General features: G+C 39.3%; 1 protein-coding gene across 4 annotated transcripts in view; it reads left to right on the plus strand.

Annotated features, from left to right (window-relative positions):
• Positions 1-17,672, plus strand: part of LOC129780539 (uncharacterized) — a 315,512-nt gene that overhangs the window by 161,555 nt on the left and 136,285 nt on the right. Inside the window, exon 1 of one of the 4 annotated variants that reach the window (XM_055788909.1) lies at positions 15,540-15,560. The exons of the other annotated variants lie outside the window; for them this stretch is intronic. The gene's annotated coding sequence lies outside the window, so the exon portion shown is untranslated. Of the gene's footprint in view, positions 1-15,539; positions 15,561-17,672 lie in introns of those variants that run through there. 4 annotated transcript variants of the gene reach the window in all.

Genomic DNA, 17,672 nt, shown 5'->3' on the forward strand with positions numbered 1-17,672 from the left:
ACAAACTACAGGTCGATTATTAGGATATTATTCATACCAAAATACTCAAATCGCGATGAAAAATATGCATAATTTCATGAAAATCGGTCGAGTCGTTTCGGAGGAGTTCGACCACGAACATCGTGATACGAGATTTTTTTTTATATATATAGAGATTTAAAATCGGAGTTAATGGTCGATCATTCATACGCTATTTAAATGTGAAATTCACTTCTGTTATTACTTTAAAAAGAAGATAGTGTCGTCGTGACACGACAGTTTGACGAGGGTTTTAATTTCCAGATAAATCGTGAGTCGAAATGAACGTAAACCTGTTAGATTACGACTTACTTCGATATGTACGACACTGAATCATAAACGAATTACGAATCTCATCAAACATAGTCCAATAGTCCTCGCCTCATCGAACGTTCATCCGTGCTGAGATAGTGTAACGAAATATGCGAAATTGGCATGATGGTGGCGCTTTGTCCGAGTGCTAAGCGCCAAAGCACCGTTTGTGTGTGTCCAACGCATCGCGCGAAAAGGTCACGGAAGCAATAAAAGATGACAGGAAATCTCATCAGCAACGGCTCGATGAGATCGTTAATTGACTTGCATTCTGCGTGCATTTCTCTTTCTCACTCACCCAGTTAGCCGGACTTGTCCCGGACTGCTAGTTTTTTTTCCAGAGAAAAGCAATAAAAATCCCGACCTTCATTACGAACACTCAACATTAATGATGCCAAGAGGACCATACTCTTCGCAGACAGCTAATAAATAACTAACGATCCTTAGCCTCTACCTATCTATCTCTTTCTCTCTCTCTGGCGGATAGCACATATATGTTGCATGGGTTTGTGTGCAAGCAATTCAGATCGACGAGGGTCCTCCACAGTTGAAGTATAAATCACCATCACACATGATATTAACGACAAAGATGTACGTTTCCACACAAGAAGTCGTCATAGCTCTTTCCACCAGACAAGTAGTACAAGTTGTTCGTAGATAGTGAGCTACATAAATCGTCTCATACCCGGTGCCCGTTTGCTAGAAATGCGAAACAGTGGTAACTGTCCTGTTCTACATTTAAGTAATCATACCCCACCTCTGAATCGGAGTCACGAGATGGCAATGCAGTAACTACAGCGAACATGGAGCCTGCTGAAAAGTCGAACATGGGCATATATGAGTATATTCATACATTCGACATACCAACGAGCAAAAAGTTTTCATCTGAACCCTTCTTCTGCTGCTTTGTATTACTCCACTTCATTCCATTTGTTGGTTTAACAAGACTTTATCAGAGATATGCTTAAGTGAGCATAAATGAGTATAAATTTGTGCTAGCGAAGCAATGAGCGCTCCCCTCGAATGACCTGGTCCAATATTCTCGTAGGGAAGCTAAGTGAACAATAATATATGGATCCATCCGAACAGTATAATGTAGTTACTTTCTAGAGAAATATTAATGCTAGGATGAGTTCAATTAGTTCATGAACCTCAATCCTAATTCATAACATTGAATTAGTCAAACCAGTGGGCAGTAAAGCACATATTGCCTCCCTTTCTCCATCAGGCATCTTTAAATGGAAGATATGGTTTCAATTACTGTCTCGAAAATCATAAATACACCCTCTTTCTTAGATAAAAGAAATCATGCTGGGTTTCTTTAATTAATCGATTCTCAAACCTAATTAATAACACTGTTTTATTTTCAATTTTAATGCTTTCTCACACTATTTTTACCACTTTAGGCCAACCTTGAATTTCAACACTGTCTGCTGGTTTCATCAATTTTCTCAGCTTCGTCAATCCCATAAAGGTGCGATAGGAAGAATGTCCGGGTAGTTTTGTGGGTTCATTTCCATTGGTATCAATTTGATATTTTTTTTTTGTACCACTATAGGGCATCCTTCTAGTTAAGGCAGTCAGCAAAATCAGGCCAAAAGACTACTGGTTTCTTATGCTGTTTTATCCCCATTTACCCCATTGACGGACACTCCCTCACGTTAATTTTACCATTCATTGTGTGTGTCCAAATGAAAGAACGAAACATTTATCCACATCTCCATATTGGCTGCTCCACTATTATTTTCTGGCAGATATATAATTGAGAGAAAAAACTCCACAAAATATTTTTTCTTTAACTTCATTCAATTTGAAGTCATTCGTCTTCCTAAGTTCGAAGCCGCCGGACGCATATATTTCGTGATCGTGTATCGTTGAAGTGATACCGTTATTCTCGTGACTGGTCAAGTGATTGTGCGCAATAACGGGATTCCCTAGATTGTAACTGGATTGCATTGAAGCGGACACAACAAGCTGGAGGAAGAAGGCCTGCAGCGCGGGCGCTGTGTGCTGTGTGCTGGTGAATTTATCGCCTCTCGTCATCGACACCATTATCGTGCTGTGGTGCGATACACCGGTTCAGCTGCACCGAAGTGCATTATAAGTATCAATAATTTTATTAGGTTAAGTTTATTAGGTTAAGAAAGAAAAAACAAACAAAAAATTGAAAAATTAACTAAAAAGTGTACATCTGCCACTTTAAATGACAGATGAAGAAGGAACCGTTGACATGGAGATTGAATCCACTGTCTACCCCTCCCTATCTACGGGAGCTGGAAAGTCGCTCAAACGCGTTCCCCCCCTCGGATGTCTCTTTAGAGGGAGAGTTAAATCACCTAAACAAGCCCCCCTCAAGAAAATTTGCAAACCTTTCCTCTTCACCCCCTCAATCTCCTGCTCCCGCTTCCGATCAACTCCCGAACTTGCCTCCCAGCCCTACTGTTCCTGATCCCGCTCAACAATCGACCTCGTCCTCTCCCTCAGTTGTTTCCTCTCCTCGTGTCAAGGTCTATCCAGAAGATTCACCTGGATCTGGCCCATGGGTTGTTTTCTTCCGGCCCAAACCAAAAGGAAAATCTCTAAATGTCATTCAAATTTCTAAAGATCTGGCAAGATATTATTCCTCCGTGGTCGAAATTAGAAAGGTTAGACCGAACAAACTGCGTGTTGTCGTGGCTAATCGGAAGCACGCTAACGATATTGTTGTCGACAATCGTTTTGTAATAGAATATCGCGTATATGTGCCCTGCCATAACGTAGAAATTGCGGGGGTGATTACAGAAACGGGTCTGACGAGCGAAATAATAAAAGAGGGAGATGGCAGATTTAAACAGCTCCCTTTGAAGCAAATTAAAATGTTGGATTGCCAGCAACTAGGAAAAGTTTCCCAGAATGGGGAAGAAAAAAAATTCACGCCGTCCGACTCGTTTCGAGTAACTTTTGCTGGTTCCGCCCTCCCTGACTACGTTATGGTGGATAAATTAAGGCTTCCAGTGCGACTCTTCGTGCCAAAGCCCATGACTTGCAACAAATGCAAGTCAGTTGGTCATACAGCAGATTATTGCGCCAACAAGGAGCGCTGTGCCACTTGCGGAGAGCAACATGAGGGGAAATCCTGCAGTGCGACTGAGCATAAATGTCCATATTGCGGGGGATCCCCACATGAGCTCTCAGCTTGTGAAACTTACAAGAGTCGCTGGGATAAACAGAAGCGCTCTTTGAAGGAACGCTCGAAGCGCACTTTTGCGGAAATTTTGAAGGGCGCTTCTCCACTGGCTCAAGAGCAACAACCAATCAACACACATAATGTTTTCGCTACGTTGCCAGTTGACGAAATAGAAGCGGACACAGCTAGCGGGGGCACAACGGTTATTTCCAAAGGGAATCCCCGGCGCAAAAATGTGACCACTCCCAAAGTTCAAGGACAAGTCCCACCGGTGATACCCCCAGTTAGCTTGCCTAAAAAATCGAGTGCAGCGGACAATCAAAATCAGGTTCCTCCTGGTTTCCGTGGGAATAGTTCATCTTCGAACGACCCAGCACTCGAGGGGACATCAAAAACCCCAACTGTCCCTATTTTTCCGTCCAGCTCAACTTCCCAATCGGGATTTATAAAGTTGTCTGACCTTTTGGATCAAATCTTCAAATGTTTTAATGTTTCCGACTCCATCAGAACCATTGTCATCTCAATGCTTCCAGTATTGAACACAATTTTGCAACAATTGATGCAAACATGGCCCCTCCTTGCAATGATTATCTCTCTTGATGTCTAATTTAAATAGAGAGGTCGGAGATATCACTGTTTTACAGTGGAATTGTCGTAGTCTTATCCCTAAATTGGATACATTCAAATTTCTAATTCATAAAGTCAATTGTGATGTTTTTGCACTGTCCGAAACCTGGTTCTCTTCTCAAAATGATCTCTCTTTCCACGATTTTAATATAATACGCTTGGACCGCGATGACAGATACGGAGGGGTACTATTGGGGATCAATAAGTGTCACTCTTTTTTTAGAATTGACCTTCCACCTATTGGAGGGATCGAAGCTGTTGCCTGTCATGCAAACATCAGAGGCAAAGACCTTTGTATAGTCAGCTTGTATTGGCCTCCGAGATCTGCGGTTAGCCGCAAGCAACTTGTTGACATGTGCTCACTCCTTCCTGAGCCACGATTGATCTTGGGAGACTTCAACTCTCACGGAACTGCCTGGGGGGAACAGTACGACGACAATCGTTCATTGTTGATATATGACCTTTGTAACAGCTTCAATATGACTGTTTTGAATATTGGGGAACCAACACGTGTACCTAAACCTCCTGCTAACCCAAGTGCTCTTGACCTCTCGCTTTGCTCGAATTCACTATCGTTAGATTGCAAGTGGAATGTAATCCAGGATCCCAACGGTAGTGATCACTTGCCAATCGAAATTTCCATCACCATTGGGTCGAATTCTTCTGAATCTATAAACATGGCATATGACCTCACAAGACACATTGACTGGAAAAAATATGCGGACGCGATTGCTCTAGCCATCAATTCCAGAGATGGTTTGCCTCCATTGGAGGAGTATAACTTCATTTCTCGTTTGATCTATGACAGCGCGGTTCGCGCTCAAACGAAACCCATCCCGGGTTCCACTATTCGTCGAAGGCCTCCCAATCCATGGTGGGATAGCATATGTTCCAAGCTTTATGTAGAAAAATCGAATGCATTTAAAGCTTTTCGGAAACGTGGAACCCCTGAAAATTTTCAGACGTATTTGGACCTTGAAAATCAATTTAAAAACTTGATCAAAGGGAAAAAACGTGCTTATTGGCGAAATTTCGTGGGAGGTTTGTCACGAGAAACGTCAATGAAAAAATTATGGAAAGTGGCTCGAAACATGAGAAATCGCTCTTCAACGAATGAAAGCGAAGAATATTCACATCGATGGATTTTGAATTTTGCACGGAAGGTTTGTCCTGATTCCGCTCCTGTGCAAAAAATTGTTCGAGATATACCACAAGATAGGTGCGATCTTGATTCCGAGTTTTCGATGGTAGAATTCTCTCTTGCTCTCCTTTCATGTAACAATTCTGCGCCGGGATCGGATAGAATTAAGTTCAACTTGCTGAAAAACCTCCCTGATGTGGCGAAACATCGCTTGTTGAATTTATTCAATCGGTTTATGGAGCATAATATTGTTCCAGATGATTGGAGACAAGTACGAGTTATAGCTATTCAAAAACCCGGAAAGCCCGCGTCCGACTTCAATTCGTACCGCCCAATAGCAATGCTGTCTTGTATACGGAAATTGTTGGAGAAAATGATCTTGTTTCGCCTTGATCGTTGGGTTGAAACGAATGGCTTACTCTCAGATACACAATATGTGTTCCGCAGGGTCAAGGGGACGAATGATTGTCTTGCGTTGCTTTCTTCAGAAATTCAAATGGCTTACGCCGAAAAAAAACAAATGGCTTCAGTATTCTTGGACATAAAGGGGGCCTTTGATTCTGTTTCAATAGAGGTTTTGTCGGACAAATTACACTCTCGGGGTCTGCCGCCTCTATTGAATAATATGTTATATAACTTGCTTTGTGAGAAACATTTGAACTTTTCTCACGGAGATTCGGCAGTAAGTCGGTTCTCTTACATGGGCCTCCCCCAGGGCTCATGTTTAAGCCCCCTTTTGTACAACTTCTATGTGAGCGACATCGACAATTGCCTTACACAAAATTGCAGCCTAAGACAACTTGCAGATGATGGAGTGGTGTCTGTCGTAGGATCAAATGAATCCGACCTGCAAGGTATGGTTACAAGATACTTTGAACAATTTTTCAACCTGGGCCATTGGGCTAAGGATCGAATTCTCCACGGAGAAAACAGAGATAGTGGTTTTTTCTAGGAAGCATAGACCAGCAAAACCAAAGCTTCAACTTTTGGGTAAACCGATCACTCATGCTATGTCATTCAAGTATCTTGGGGTCTGGTTCGACTCCAAATGTACTTGGGGGGCCCATATTAGGTATCTGAGTAAAAAATGTCAACAAAGAATAAACTTTCTCCGTACAATTGCCGGCACCTGGTGGGGAGCCCATCCCGAAGATCTTATAATGTTGTATCGAACAACTATTCTCTCAGTGATGGAGTATGGCAGTTTCTGTTTTCAATCAGCTGCCAAAACACACCTCATTAAACTCGAGCGAATTCAGTATCTTTGTCTCCGTATTGCGTTGGGATGTATGCCCTCAACGCATACCATGAGCCTCGAGGTTTTGGCAGGCGTACTCCCACTAAAAGATCGCTTCAATTTAATATCTCTTCGGTTCCTCATCCGGTGTAAGGTTATGAACCCATTGGTGATCGGAAATTTTGAGCAGCTGATCGGGCTAAACTTTCATTCTGGATTCATGACTTCATATCATGAATTCATCTCCTTGCAGGATGATCCTTCTTTGTATATTCCCAACCGTGTTTGTTTTCCTGACTACATCAATTCCTCTGTATTTTTTGATCTGTTCATGAAGGAGAAAATCCATGGAATTCCAGATTATCATCGATCGGGGATCGTTCCTACGATCTTCAATGCAAAGTATGGGCGTATCAATTGTGATAATATGTACTTCACTGATGGGTCCTCTATGAATGAGTCCACAGGATTTGGAGTGTTCAACGAATTTTTTAGCACCTCCCACAGTCTTCAGAATCCTTGCTCAGTGTATATTGCTGAATTGGCAGCAATACACTGGGCGCTGGACAGCGTCGCCTCACGACCTGTTGAACACTATTACATTGTAACGGATAGTCTTAGCTCTGTCGAAGCTATCCGTTCAGTGAGGCCGGAAAAGCACTCGCCGTACTTCCTTAAGCGAATACGAGAAATTTTGAGTGCTTTAACCAGACGCTGTTATGTCATTACCTTTGTCTGGGTCCCTTCACATTGCTCAATTTCGGGTAATGAGAGGGGTAGGTAGGTGCAATTGAAGGCGAAATTTATCAGCGTCAAATCGCCTTCAATGAATTTTATTCTTTAGTTCGTAAAAATACCATCGCTAACTGGCAACGCAAATGGAACGAAGGTGAATTGGGCCGGTGGCTCCACTCGATTATCCCTAAGGTTAGCCTCAAACCATGGTTCAAAAGTCTGGACTTGAGTCGGGACTTTATTCGCACCTTCTCCCGACTCATGTCCAATCACTGTTCGTTAGACGCGCTACTCTTTCGTTTCAATCTGGCCGGCAGCAATATCTGCGTTTGTGGCCGAGGCTACCACGACATCGAACACGTTGTTTGGTCGTGCGAGGAGTATCTTGTTGCCAGATCGAATTTAGAAAACTCTCTTCGGGCTAGAGGAAGGCAGCCCAATGTGCCGGTGAGAGATGTGTTGGCTGGTTTAGACCTTGATTACATGTCCCAAATATATGTCTTCCTAAAAGTTATCGATCGTCGTGTCTGATTGTCCTTATATCCTTATATTCTCCTTTTCCTTTTCCTTCGCGAGAAATCAAATCCCTTCTTATTAACAATAGAATAAGGTGAAATGTAAAAACATATTAGATATAAGATAGGCTTAAGAATTGAGTGTAATGAATGTGAGTGTGAATGTGAGAGTGAACATTGTCAACATATCCTTTTATCCCTTCCTTTTCCTGAAGAAAATATGTCACCCTTCTAAACTCGAGTAGACCGCGAGTAATCGGTTTCCTATATTATTAACATTAGAATTAAGGAAAAAAGTTTATATATACTTGTAACAATACAGTCAGGAGTTTGGCTCCTTTAAACTTATGTAACTGAGCCAGTAAAAATAAACGATTTAATAAAAATAAAAAAATAAAAATTTGAAAATTCATTTTATTCAGCCACCTCATTGATGCTCAGTCTGATTTGATGCTCAGACCTGTGCGCGAGTATAGGAAGGTTAATGATCATCACTGAAGCAGGGATATCCTCTATTATTGTTTAGCAAATTATTCATTTTGCAATATTATGAAAACATAAAAAACTATATGATGTGTTTGATTATGAGACAACGAAGGTCAAGCAAATGAAATAAATCATAAAACAATGTTAAAGAAAGGTAAAAAAATAATGTGTGGAATTTAACACGAACTCAGCTCAGTTTTTAAAACACACACATAGGACACCTGTAAGCTGATAAAAGATAGGAAGAACTTATTGAAAAAATCAGTTGCATCATTGTTGTACAAGAATCCCGTCGTCTAGAAAATAAAATATTTGCATTGAATTTAATATTGGATTTAAGCTTTTAAATTCGAATTCGTGCAACAGTTTAAAGCATAGTCTGTTTTACGCTAAATTTTCTGTCCGAAATGATGGAGCTGTTGGTATCGGAGCTACTGAGCAATTCAAATCAGATACGTGACCGCCATTGATTGTTGACTATAATCCACAAGATATTTTTAAGATGAATGAAACGGGTTTGTTTTTCAAATGCTTACCCAGTAAGACATATTACATACTTCAAAAGCGGTAAATGTCACGTGGGCAAACATTCCACAGTTGCGGCAATGAATATGGACGGAACGGAAAAGTTGGAAAGTCTGGTCATTGGTGAGAGTGTCAAACCTAGATGTTTTTAAAAACATTAGGAACCTTCCAGTGATTTATAAAAGCAACAAAAATGCGTGGATGGTGAGAGCGATATTTGAAGAATGGATTTCCAGAAACTGGATGAAAGAATGGTGACTGCTAGCTGATGCGTAGTAAATCATGTTAAATAATTCACTGTTGTCAATTGCTTCGTCAAAGCTGGCATTATGAAATCAGACAATTTGAAATGCATCAATGAAAACTGCAAAACTGCAAACTGCAGAGGAAAATGTATTCCGATCAAATTTTAAAGCGCTCGCTGAATAAGGTTCTGATTCTTTTGAAGGTTTGGTTATAAAGGGTTAATATTTTCAAATACTATAGAAAGTATAATCGCAATTTGCATTTTCCAGACTACGTGACTTTTGACAAACTATGCGAGGAAGCAATTTTGTCTGACGATGACATAATGAACACAGTGCAAGAGCAATCATCTATAGATAACATTGATGAAGAAACTCATTCAGAGCCTAACGAAGTAGTTGACAGTGAAACTCTAAGCCTAGAAGCTGCTTTCCAAACTATTTATGCTGATTTATCAATTAAAACAAACTTACCAAAGGACAGTACAGGTCGGACTCAATTATCCGGAGTATTGATTTTTTTTTCACTCCGGATAATAGAATTCTCCGGATAATCGAGTCAAAAAAAAATTTTTTTTTATTCGTTTTCTGACTTTAAGGGGATGAATCAAAAATCAAAAAAATACATGCAAAAAAAAACACCTTTCTCACATGAAAAAAATAAATTTATCCAGATTCTCTCAGAAGGTGATAGGCGATCATATTTGATGAAAAAAATCCTTCTACGCATATGTTCGAATTTCAACAATGACGGAGTTACAGAACTTTTTTTCTGTTTCGGACTCTGTTGCCTGAAACAGGCTCTACATTAAAAAGTACGCTACGGAAGACAACTCTGTTGCCTTCATTTGAAAGATGAGAAAATTTAGTATAGGATATAGTAGTGAAACATCTAAATTAGTGTATTTTAATAAAAACTTAAAAGTTAATAATTTTTAATGTGTTATTATTACTTTGATCCTAAAAATTGTACTAATTGGATTGTTCCTATCAATTGAATTGAAGCTCTCAAATCGCTCTGCAATTTGTTCTTGAATTCTTCTCTTTGAATTCGATCTTTCTTAATTTGGCTGCAATATCGATATAAAGAATTCCTGGTAAAAAATCAGGCAAAATCTCCAAAAATCACTATTTTTACCCCACTGTACATGTAATAGCCACTCAAATTTCACCTTAACGTTGAAAGGTTACATTTCTTATTGAAATAAGACGTATTTGAAATATAAAAAAAATATTTTTTTCCAAACTGTATATAATCGAGTCCAAAATTGTATATAATCGAATCATATATAATCGAGTCTGACCTATATCAAATGAAAGGGATTGACTAGTAGAACACAGTTATTTATTAAAAATGCAAATCCAAAATGGCCGCCACCACAAAGTGGCGCCAAATATATATTTTTTTTTTCAAAACCACATCAATATGGGTATCAAATGAAGGTGCTCAACTAGTAGAACATAACAGATCATGAAAAATTCAAATCCAAGATGGCCACAGTCCGCAAATAACTAATTACTTTTTAATGGTTTCATTCAGCTTGCCCTGTTTGTATGTATGTTTGAGTGTTTGTAGGATTGCCCCAAATTAATTGAAATTTGACCCCGTTCCTGATCACTGATAGTTCTGAAATTTGGAACATACCTTTAATTATACTGCCATTATAAAACTGCTTGAAAATTCAATTTGGCCGCCCCTAAAAAATGGCTGAATGGCTTGACTTGGAGAATAGACTACATTATGAACAACATAAATTCGAAAAGGTAACCGCCACTAAATAGTCGACTATGTATTTTTTGCATTTCCCTCAATACAGGGAAACTTCAATATAGCGTACCCTCATTATAACGTACACATTTTCAAAGTCTAAAGGAATAATTTTTTGAATAGTATTTTACTGAAGGAACAATAAATTATCTGTATTTTGATACTAAAGCTTGGTTTGTACTTTTTCCCAATCCCGAAGTACAACTGTTTTGTGATTCCGGATTCTAAATGATTCTTTTGTAATTCCGGATTCAAATTTTAATCAACAGTGCGAAGAGAAACATCATGAGAAAGGTTGGCTTCTTCTTCTAGTTGAATTTATCCATTAACCTTACTCAAACAGCAACACAGTAAAATAATATAAGCTACGTTTCTGAGTTCTTTATTATGTTTCGATATAACGTACAATTCGATACAACGTACAATTTTGAAAATAAAATGTACGTTATATCGAAGTTACCCTGTATTGTTATCAAATAAAATAATTTGACTAATAGAATACAGTGAATAATTAAAATATTCCGAAGAAAGTTAGGTAAGAAATAAAAAAAAAAAGTTGAATGGTTTTATTGTAGAGATACCATTGTAGTATGCTAATAGTACAGATAGTTTACTAAAAACTAGAAAATAAAATAAATAAAACAGCTTTTGAAGTTATACGGATTATTGTACTAAAAGCTAGAAAATAATTAGACAAGTAACAGTTAGTAGTTATCACATCCGTTTCTTCATTCATGTTTGTGTTGTTGATAATATAGTGTATTCTCCAAGTCAAGCCATTCAGCCTTTTTTTTGGCGGCGGCCAAATTGAATTTTTCAAGATCATGGAATACACAGTTTTATAATGGCAATAGAATTAAAGGTATGTTCCAAATTTCAGATCAATCAGTGATCAGGAGCGGGGTCAAATTTCAATTAATGTTGGGCAATCCTACGAACACTTAAACATACATACAAACAGGGTAATCTGAATGAAACCATTAAAAAGTAATAATTTGGGAACTGCGGCCATCTTGGATTTATATTTTTCATGATCTACTGTGTTCTACTAGTCAAGCCCTTCCATTTAATACCCATATTGAAGGGGTTGGGGAAAAAATATGGCACCATCTCGTGGTGGCGTCCATCTCGGATATGCATTTTTCATAAATTACTGTGTTTTACTAGTCAAGCTCTTTCATTTGACATCCATATTGATGGGGTTCTGAGAAAATATGTAATCCACCATTTTGTTGTGACCGCCACCTTGGATTTGCATTTGTCATAAATAACTGTGTTTTACTAGTCAAGCTCTTTCATTTGATACCCATATTGATGGGGTTGTGAAAAAATATATATGGCGCCATCTTGTGGTAGCGTCCATCTTGGATTTGAATTTTTCATAAATAACTGTATTCTACTAGTCAAGCCCTTTCCTTTGATACCCATATTGATGGGTTTCTGAGAAAATATGTAATTCGCCATGTTGTGGTGGCTGCCATTTTGGATTTGCAGTTTTCATAAATAACTGTATCCTACTAGTTGATACTCATATTGGCTATTCAATTGGCTATTCAATTATTATACAAATTATTCAAAATTTCCGAAAATCAAAAATAAAATACTCCGGATAATCGAGTTTAAAATTCCGGATAATCGAATCCCGGATAATCGAGTCCGACCTGTATTTCATTTTTTTAACTTTGAATCTCTCTCTATAAAGGCATCCGAATTCTCGAAAGCGACAGTTCTTTATAGCAACAATTCTCTATAACGACGGTCCCTTGCGATGTCGCTATAGGGAGCTTTCACCGTATCTCTGATGAAACATTGCATCCTTGAATCATAATTTATTGGACACATCAAAGTTTACAGCACAGATAAATTCAGAGCCATATTTTCCGACGGTTCGTTTCACAAACTTTTATTTCTGACCGCTCTTCTAATTCGTGACATGTTCAATTGCTAAACTCTCAAATTATATTTCCATTTCATCATGGAAAAACTTATAGTCGAGCAACGTTTACAGTATATATATATAGTTTGCAAACTCAAACCATTTTATTGTGAGCATTGACGAAGCCCATAGCATGGCTTCGTGAAACAATGGACCAATTCGGTAGCGAATTAGTGAGCAATTATTCTCTTGTTTTGGATCTCGCCTGGAGCGAGTGATTCGACACCTGTGGGCTACTTTTTGTGAAGACACATCTCGTCTATACGGTTAAACCAGCAACGATTGCAGGGTTACCAAACTTCCAGATTTATCCGGAATTTATCTGAAATCCTCTAGACGCAGCGGAACATACAGACGTATAGACATCCATATTATCCTTTGTATAGTTAAGACAGTTTATGATTCGTCGCGAGGAGTTCCCAAGAAATATAAATTTGTTTTTGCGGACAAGTTTGCTGGAAATCTAATAATGTGCTGATCTGAGGAATCTGCAGCTGTGACCGGAAGACTCCGATTTTTATCACAGCCAACAACATGAACTCACAGCTATACATGGTGTTTAATAAGTTCGAATACACTTTAAAAATGTGCTAAAAATGGAAATACAAGATATTCTTCAAAACCTTAACGACATATTAGCTAATGACGCACGATTATTTTGGACATTGTGCGGGTGTTGCAACTCATTAGAGTCTCATCAGAAAAAACGATCTCCTGACCTGCGTGCCGCGAAAGTATCAGTTTGTCTCTGTCCAGTCTCTTCTTCGTTGTAGCCTTCGTTACCCCGTGAACCTTGCATTTATTGTACGGCTTGTACCCCAGGTCTTTTGTCATGATGGTGTGGGCAGTCCCGATCGACACATCCAGGTCAGTCAAATTTGCTCAAAACTGGGCCACGAGTCAAGAAATTGTCAATTGATGCAGGGGTATAACCGATGCAGAATCCGACTTCATACCGGGATTTGCTTAAAAAAGATGGGCTAAAACTTCCAAGGGATAACAGACTTTTTTATCCCATTTATTTATTTAAGGCGTATTAGCATTTTAGCTGTAACAGAGCCGAATTTTAATCGTGTACATGTCACATGGTTATCATATCTATAATTAGCACATTACACAGTTGCCATTCGCCAGTATTCCTTCTATACCATTACACATATGGTACATTCACACAGTAGCCATTTAGGCGTAAGGGTATTCTTTCTGTTCTTCCATTATCCAGTTGGACCACCGGACAGCGGAGACAGTTGATTGATCATTGTTGAGTTATTTATAGAACAGTAGCCCGATGTGTCTGGCAGAGCAGAGCAGTTGTATGGATGAATCGATCTTATTTCGACCGTGGATCGATCTCCATCGCTGATGATTGTTGCGTGGACGTAGCTATTCTGTAACAACACAAAGATGGTCAATGAGGGCCCTGAGTTTTGAACTCACGATCGATCGCTTACTAAGCGAACGCGCAACCAATGTGGCTACGGAGACCCCCATGGGATAACAGACTCAAAATGCGTGGTTTTGATTCAGCGGTAATGCTGCAATAGCGATGGACAGCATTTTTCTTCTTATTACACTATGTATTGCACGGGCGCAGCTGGAAGGGGGAATCAAAGAAAAGGGACGTTTGTTCCTTATGAACATGTAGGGTAGGGCGGTGCTAGTTGGTCATTTTTGAATAAAATTTGGCTATAACTTTGTAGTACGAAGTTTTGCGTTAGAATGTTATGTACCACAATGAAGCTTACCTTTTACCCTTTCAATGAAAAATAACCAGAGATTCAATTATTTGACTTTTTTTTTATATTTCAGAATAACCCCACACACGGGGTAAGTTGGTCAATAATAGGCAAGTTTTTTTGAGCAAATAATAAACGTTTTGCCATTAGAAGTTTCCTTCATTATAAATTATTAAATTAAATCAAAACAAAAACAGTTAACTAATATCATGTAGCAAGTAAAAAAACAAATTAATGAAAATTTCGATTCGATTCGATTCTTTGTTTTTAAGAGGCTTCAAACTTTGTAGTTTATTCGCCTCTAGTGAAAATTTCAAATTATCATCGTTGTGGAAAATTAGTCAAACAATCTTTTCTAGCGATTTCGTAGAACGGATAATTTCAACTTGCACATCTGCACGTATCCATCCTTTGGCGTCTAAAAATGGATGAACGCAGCAAGTCATGCAGCGTATTTGTAATAAGACGTCGTGCACAAATTACGTAACGCAAAATATCCGGATTTTGGACCTCTCCCCCCTCCCAACGTAACGCAACTTCCTATCTCTAATACACAATAAGTAACGTAACCTCGACCCCTCCCCTCCTCGCGTTACGCAATTTGTGCACGACGCCTAGGAATTTATTTAATATCAAAAGTGCTCAGAGAACGTTCTGCAATAGGGTTGACAAAGAACATGATTGTGAAACATTCTCTGATTACAATTAATAAAAATTAGTGAGTAACAAATGAAAATATGAGGATCGTTTATAGCAAAAACAAAAGGACAAACATTCCTCTGGGAGAACGCTCCACATACGACAACAAAAATGATTCCTCGTTTATCTGTTTTCATCCTTATATTGTCCACTGATAACCACTCAGAAAACTGTCCAACTCTGCAATGTGTGATAATGCACATCGAATGACTTTGTTTTCCTTCTCTTCTCTTTTTCCCCGTTATTCCAGGTACTTTCCAACGCTTCTCGACAGCTCTGATCGATGACAGTTTTCAGCAGCAGCAACATTGTGTGTGCAAGCACGAGGACAAAACTTTCCCACCAGACGGATGACGAAGTGGTCTCCTCATGGACGCGAGACAAAGCGAAACGAACCGTACGAACGAAGGGAAAGTGAGTTTTTTTTTTGTTGGTGATCCTATCTCGGAATTCTCTCCCATGACCACCTCGGTTCGAAGTACGAAGCGCTCGGGTTTTCCATGACAGTCATAATTACGTTTGGCAGCAACTTTTTCATGTTGCATTTTTTCCCCACTATGTGTTTCCCGCAAACGAGCAAACGAGAGAGAACACAAACAGTGCCCTGGGATGTCCAAACCTTATAGTTGGGTTGAATAAACATTGTTTTTGTTGTTGAGTTAGAGTTTGTTGAGTTTTGCGAACTGAATACGAAACAGACGGACCGCTGCTGTGAGGATACATATGTGGGTGTATCTGATTGAAAGCTTGAGCGCCCGCTTTTGGTCTGACCATTGACCAAAAAGGTCAATGTTTAGTGGAAATAATTTTGTCGGATTTTTCCACGTATTGTTTTTGTTATTTCGAGTACCTGCAGGTGTTGTGAACAAAAGATAAGAAGCGATTCGTTTCAGTGTTTTCACTAGAAAACGTAAACATTGACTTTCTATGTTATAAAAATGAGATTTTATATTGAAGAAAACTTCCTGCTTCTGTATTTTTACAATTAAAAATGAACACATAGAAGTTGGAAAATGATGAAAATCATACCGATCCCTCTGGTTTACAAAAAAAAACAGAAACATGCAATTACGTTCTTCTCTATAACGTTAATTTTTTTTTGCTTCTCTAACAAATCAAAAGGATCATTGAATAGCACATCGTTAAGACAGAAACGATGTGGCGAGCCTTCAAACGCTAAGTTGAAATCTTTCTGGCCGGCTTCATGAACACGAAGCAGTTCATTAAAAGTTCCCGGGCGCGCTGCTGCTTGCTGCTAATGACCAGACTTTATACTACGACTTCATTTCTTCTTAGGATTTGATGTTTACCTCCCCCTATTTTCCAATTGTTTCTTCTCGGAATATTTTCGCTTCTACCGCAGTCGGTTTGTGATCAACAGATCCGAACACAAAGAGCAGCCATTAATTTCTTCGACTAATGTCGGCTGTTGAGTGATTACTGAGCACAATGAAGTTGGCGTTTCTGCGAAGAAACAAACTTCGACATATGAATTGTCCTGGCAAATTAACAATGCCTCGGGAAAGTCAATAGAATTATTTCATTCAAATGAGTACCCTGATAAGGGACTAATCCCACTAGATGGAAGAGATTTCCTATCCCGCATCTATCCCCATTCATAGCTTAGTAATTAGGTTCACTAGCTAAAGTGTTCCACAATTCATCGCATAATAGTATTTACTTATTATCTTCAACGACAAATGAAGGACAAGGATATATAGTCAGTTAGTTGATGCCTGAAGCGCTACGCATACACAAACACGCCTGCCACAGAGCAGTGGGTGTTTGGTGAGTCGAGAAACCGCAGACAAATCTCCCCAACGGCGCTATGATATAGCAACACGTGCCCGTTGTTGCCGCTTTTCCAGCTTCATCCTGCTTCACGCATCTTCGTGAATGATTTCATTTGTTTTGCCGGATTCCTGAAGCGCTGAGATCAGTTGCGGTTGTTCTGTTCTCGAACATTCCTCGGGACAGCTCCCAACCAGACCCTCTCGGTCGGTGGGAGTGGGGAGGTGGAATCGACCCCGCGGGGAGATTTGCGAATTCATACAACTTTATTAAGGCATATAAAAAGGTTTTCCGTGTAGGACACAAAAGTGTTTCAAATCTGCTCTCACAGCAGCACTGTCCCCCGCATCGAGACTGCCGGGGGGAATCGTACAGGGCTTGGTCCTTCCTTTCTCTTCTGTCAGAATGCCGCATTTTACGCATGGGAACCGGATACGGATACGGCGGGGGAATGTAATAATCCCCACGTTAACACCCTTGTCGGTTACCCAGTGAATTTGAAACTCACCAAGTAAATTCAAATCACAGTTTTCATTTACCCGGTAGTTGATGTTCCATAAAGGAAAAAGTTTATTGAATTACAAAGCGTTCAGGTCCATAATTTCAAATTTTAGTCCAACACTTGCAGCACTTTCTTTCGATTTGGAAGCGTTCGGATGTTAACATGTATTTTGACAGAGGCTTCTTAAAATCAAGAAACCTCCAGAGAAAGTTCTATACTTTTTTTCATTGAAT

The sequence above is a fragment of the Toxorhynchites rutilus genome, chromosome 3 (assembly GCF_029784135.1).
Source record: "Toxorhynchites rutilus septentrionalis strain SRP chromosome 3, ASM2978413v1, whole genome shotgun sequence".
In the NCBI taxonomy this organism is placed as follows: domain Eukaryota; kingdom Metazoa; phylum Arthropoda; class Insecta; order Diptera; family Culicidae; genus Toxorhynchites; species Toxorhynchites rutilus.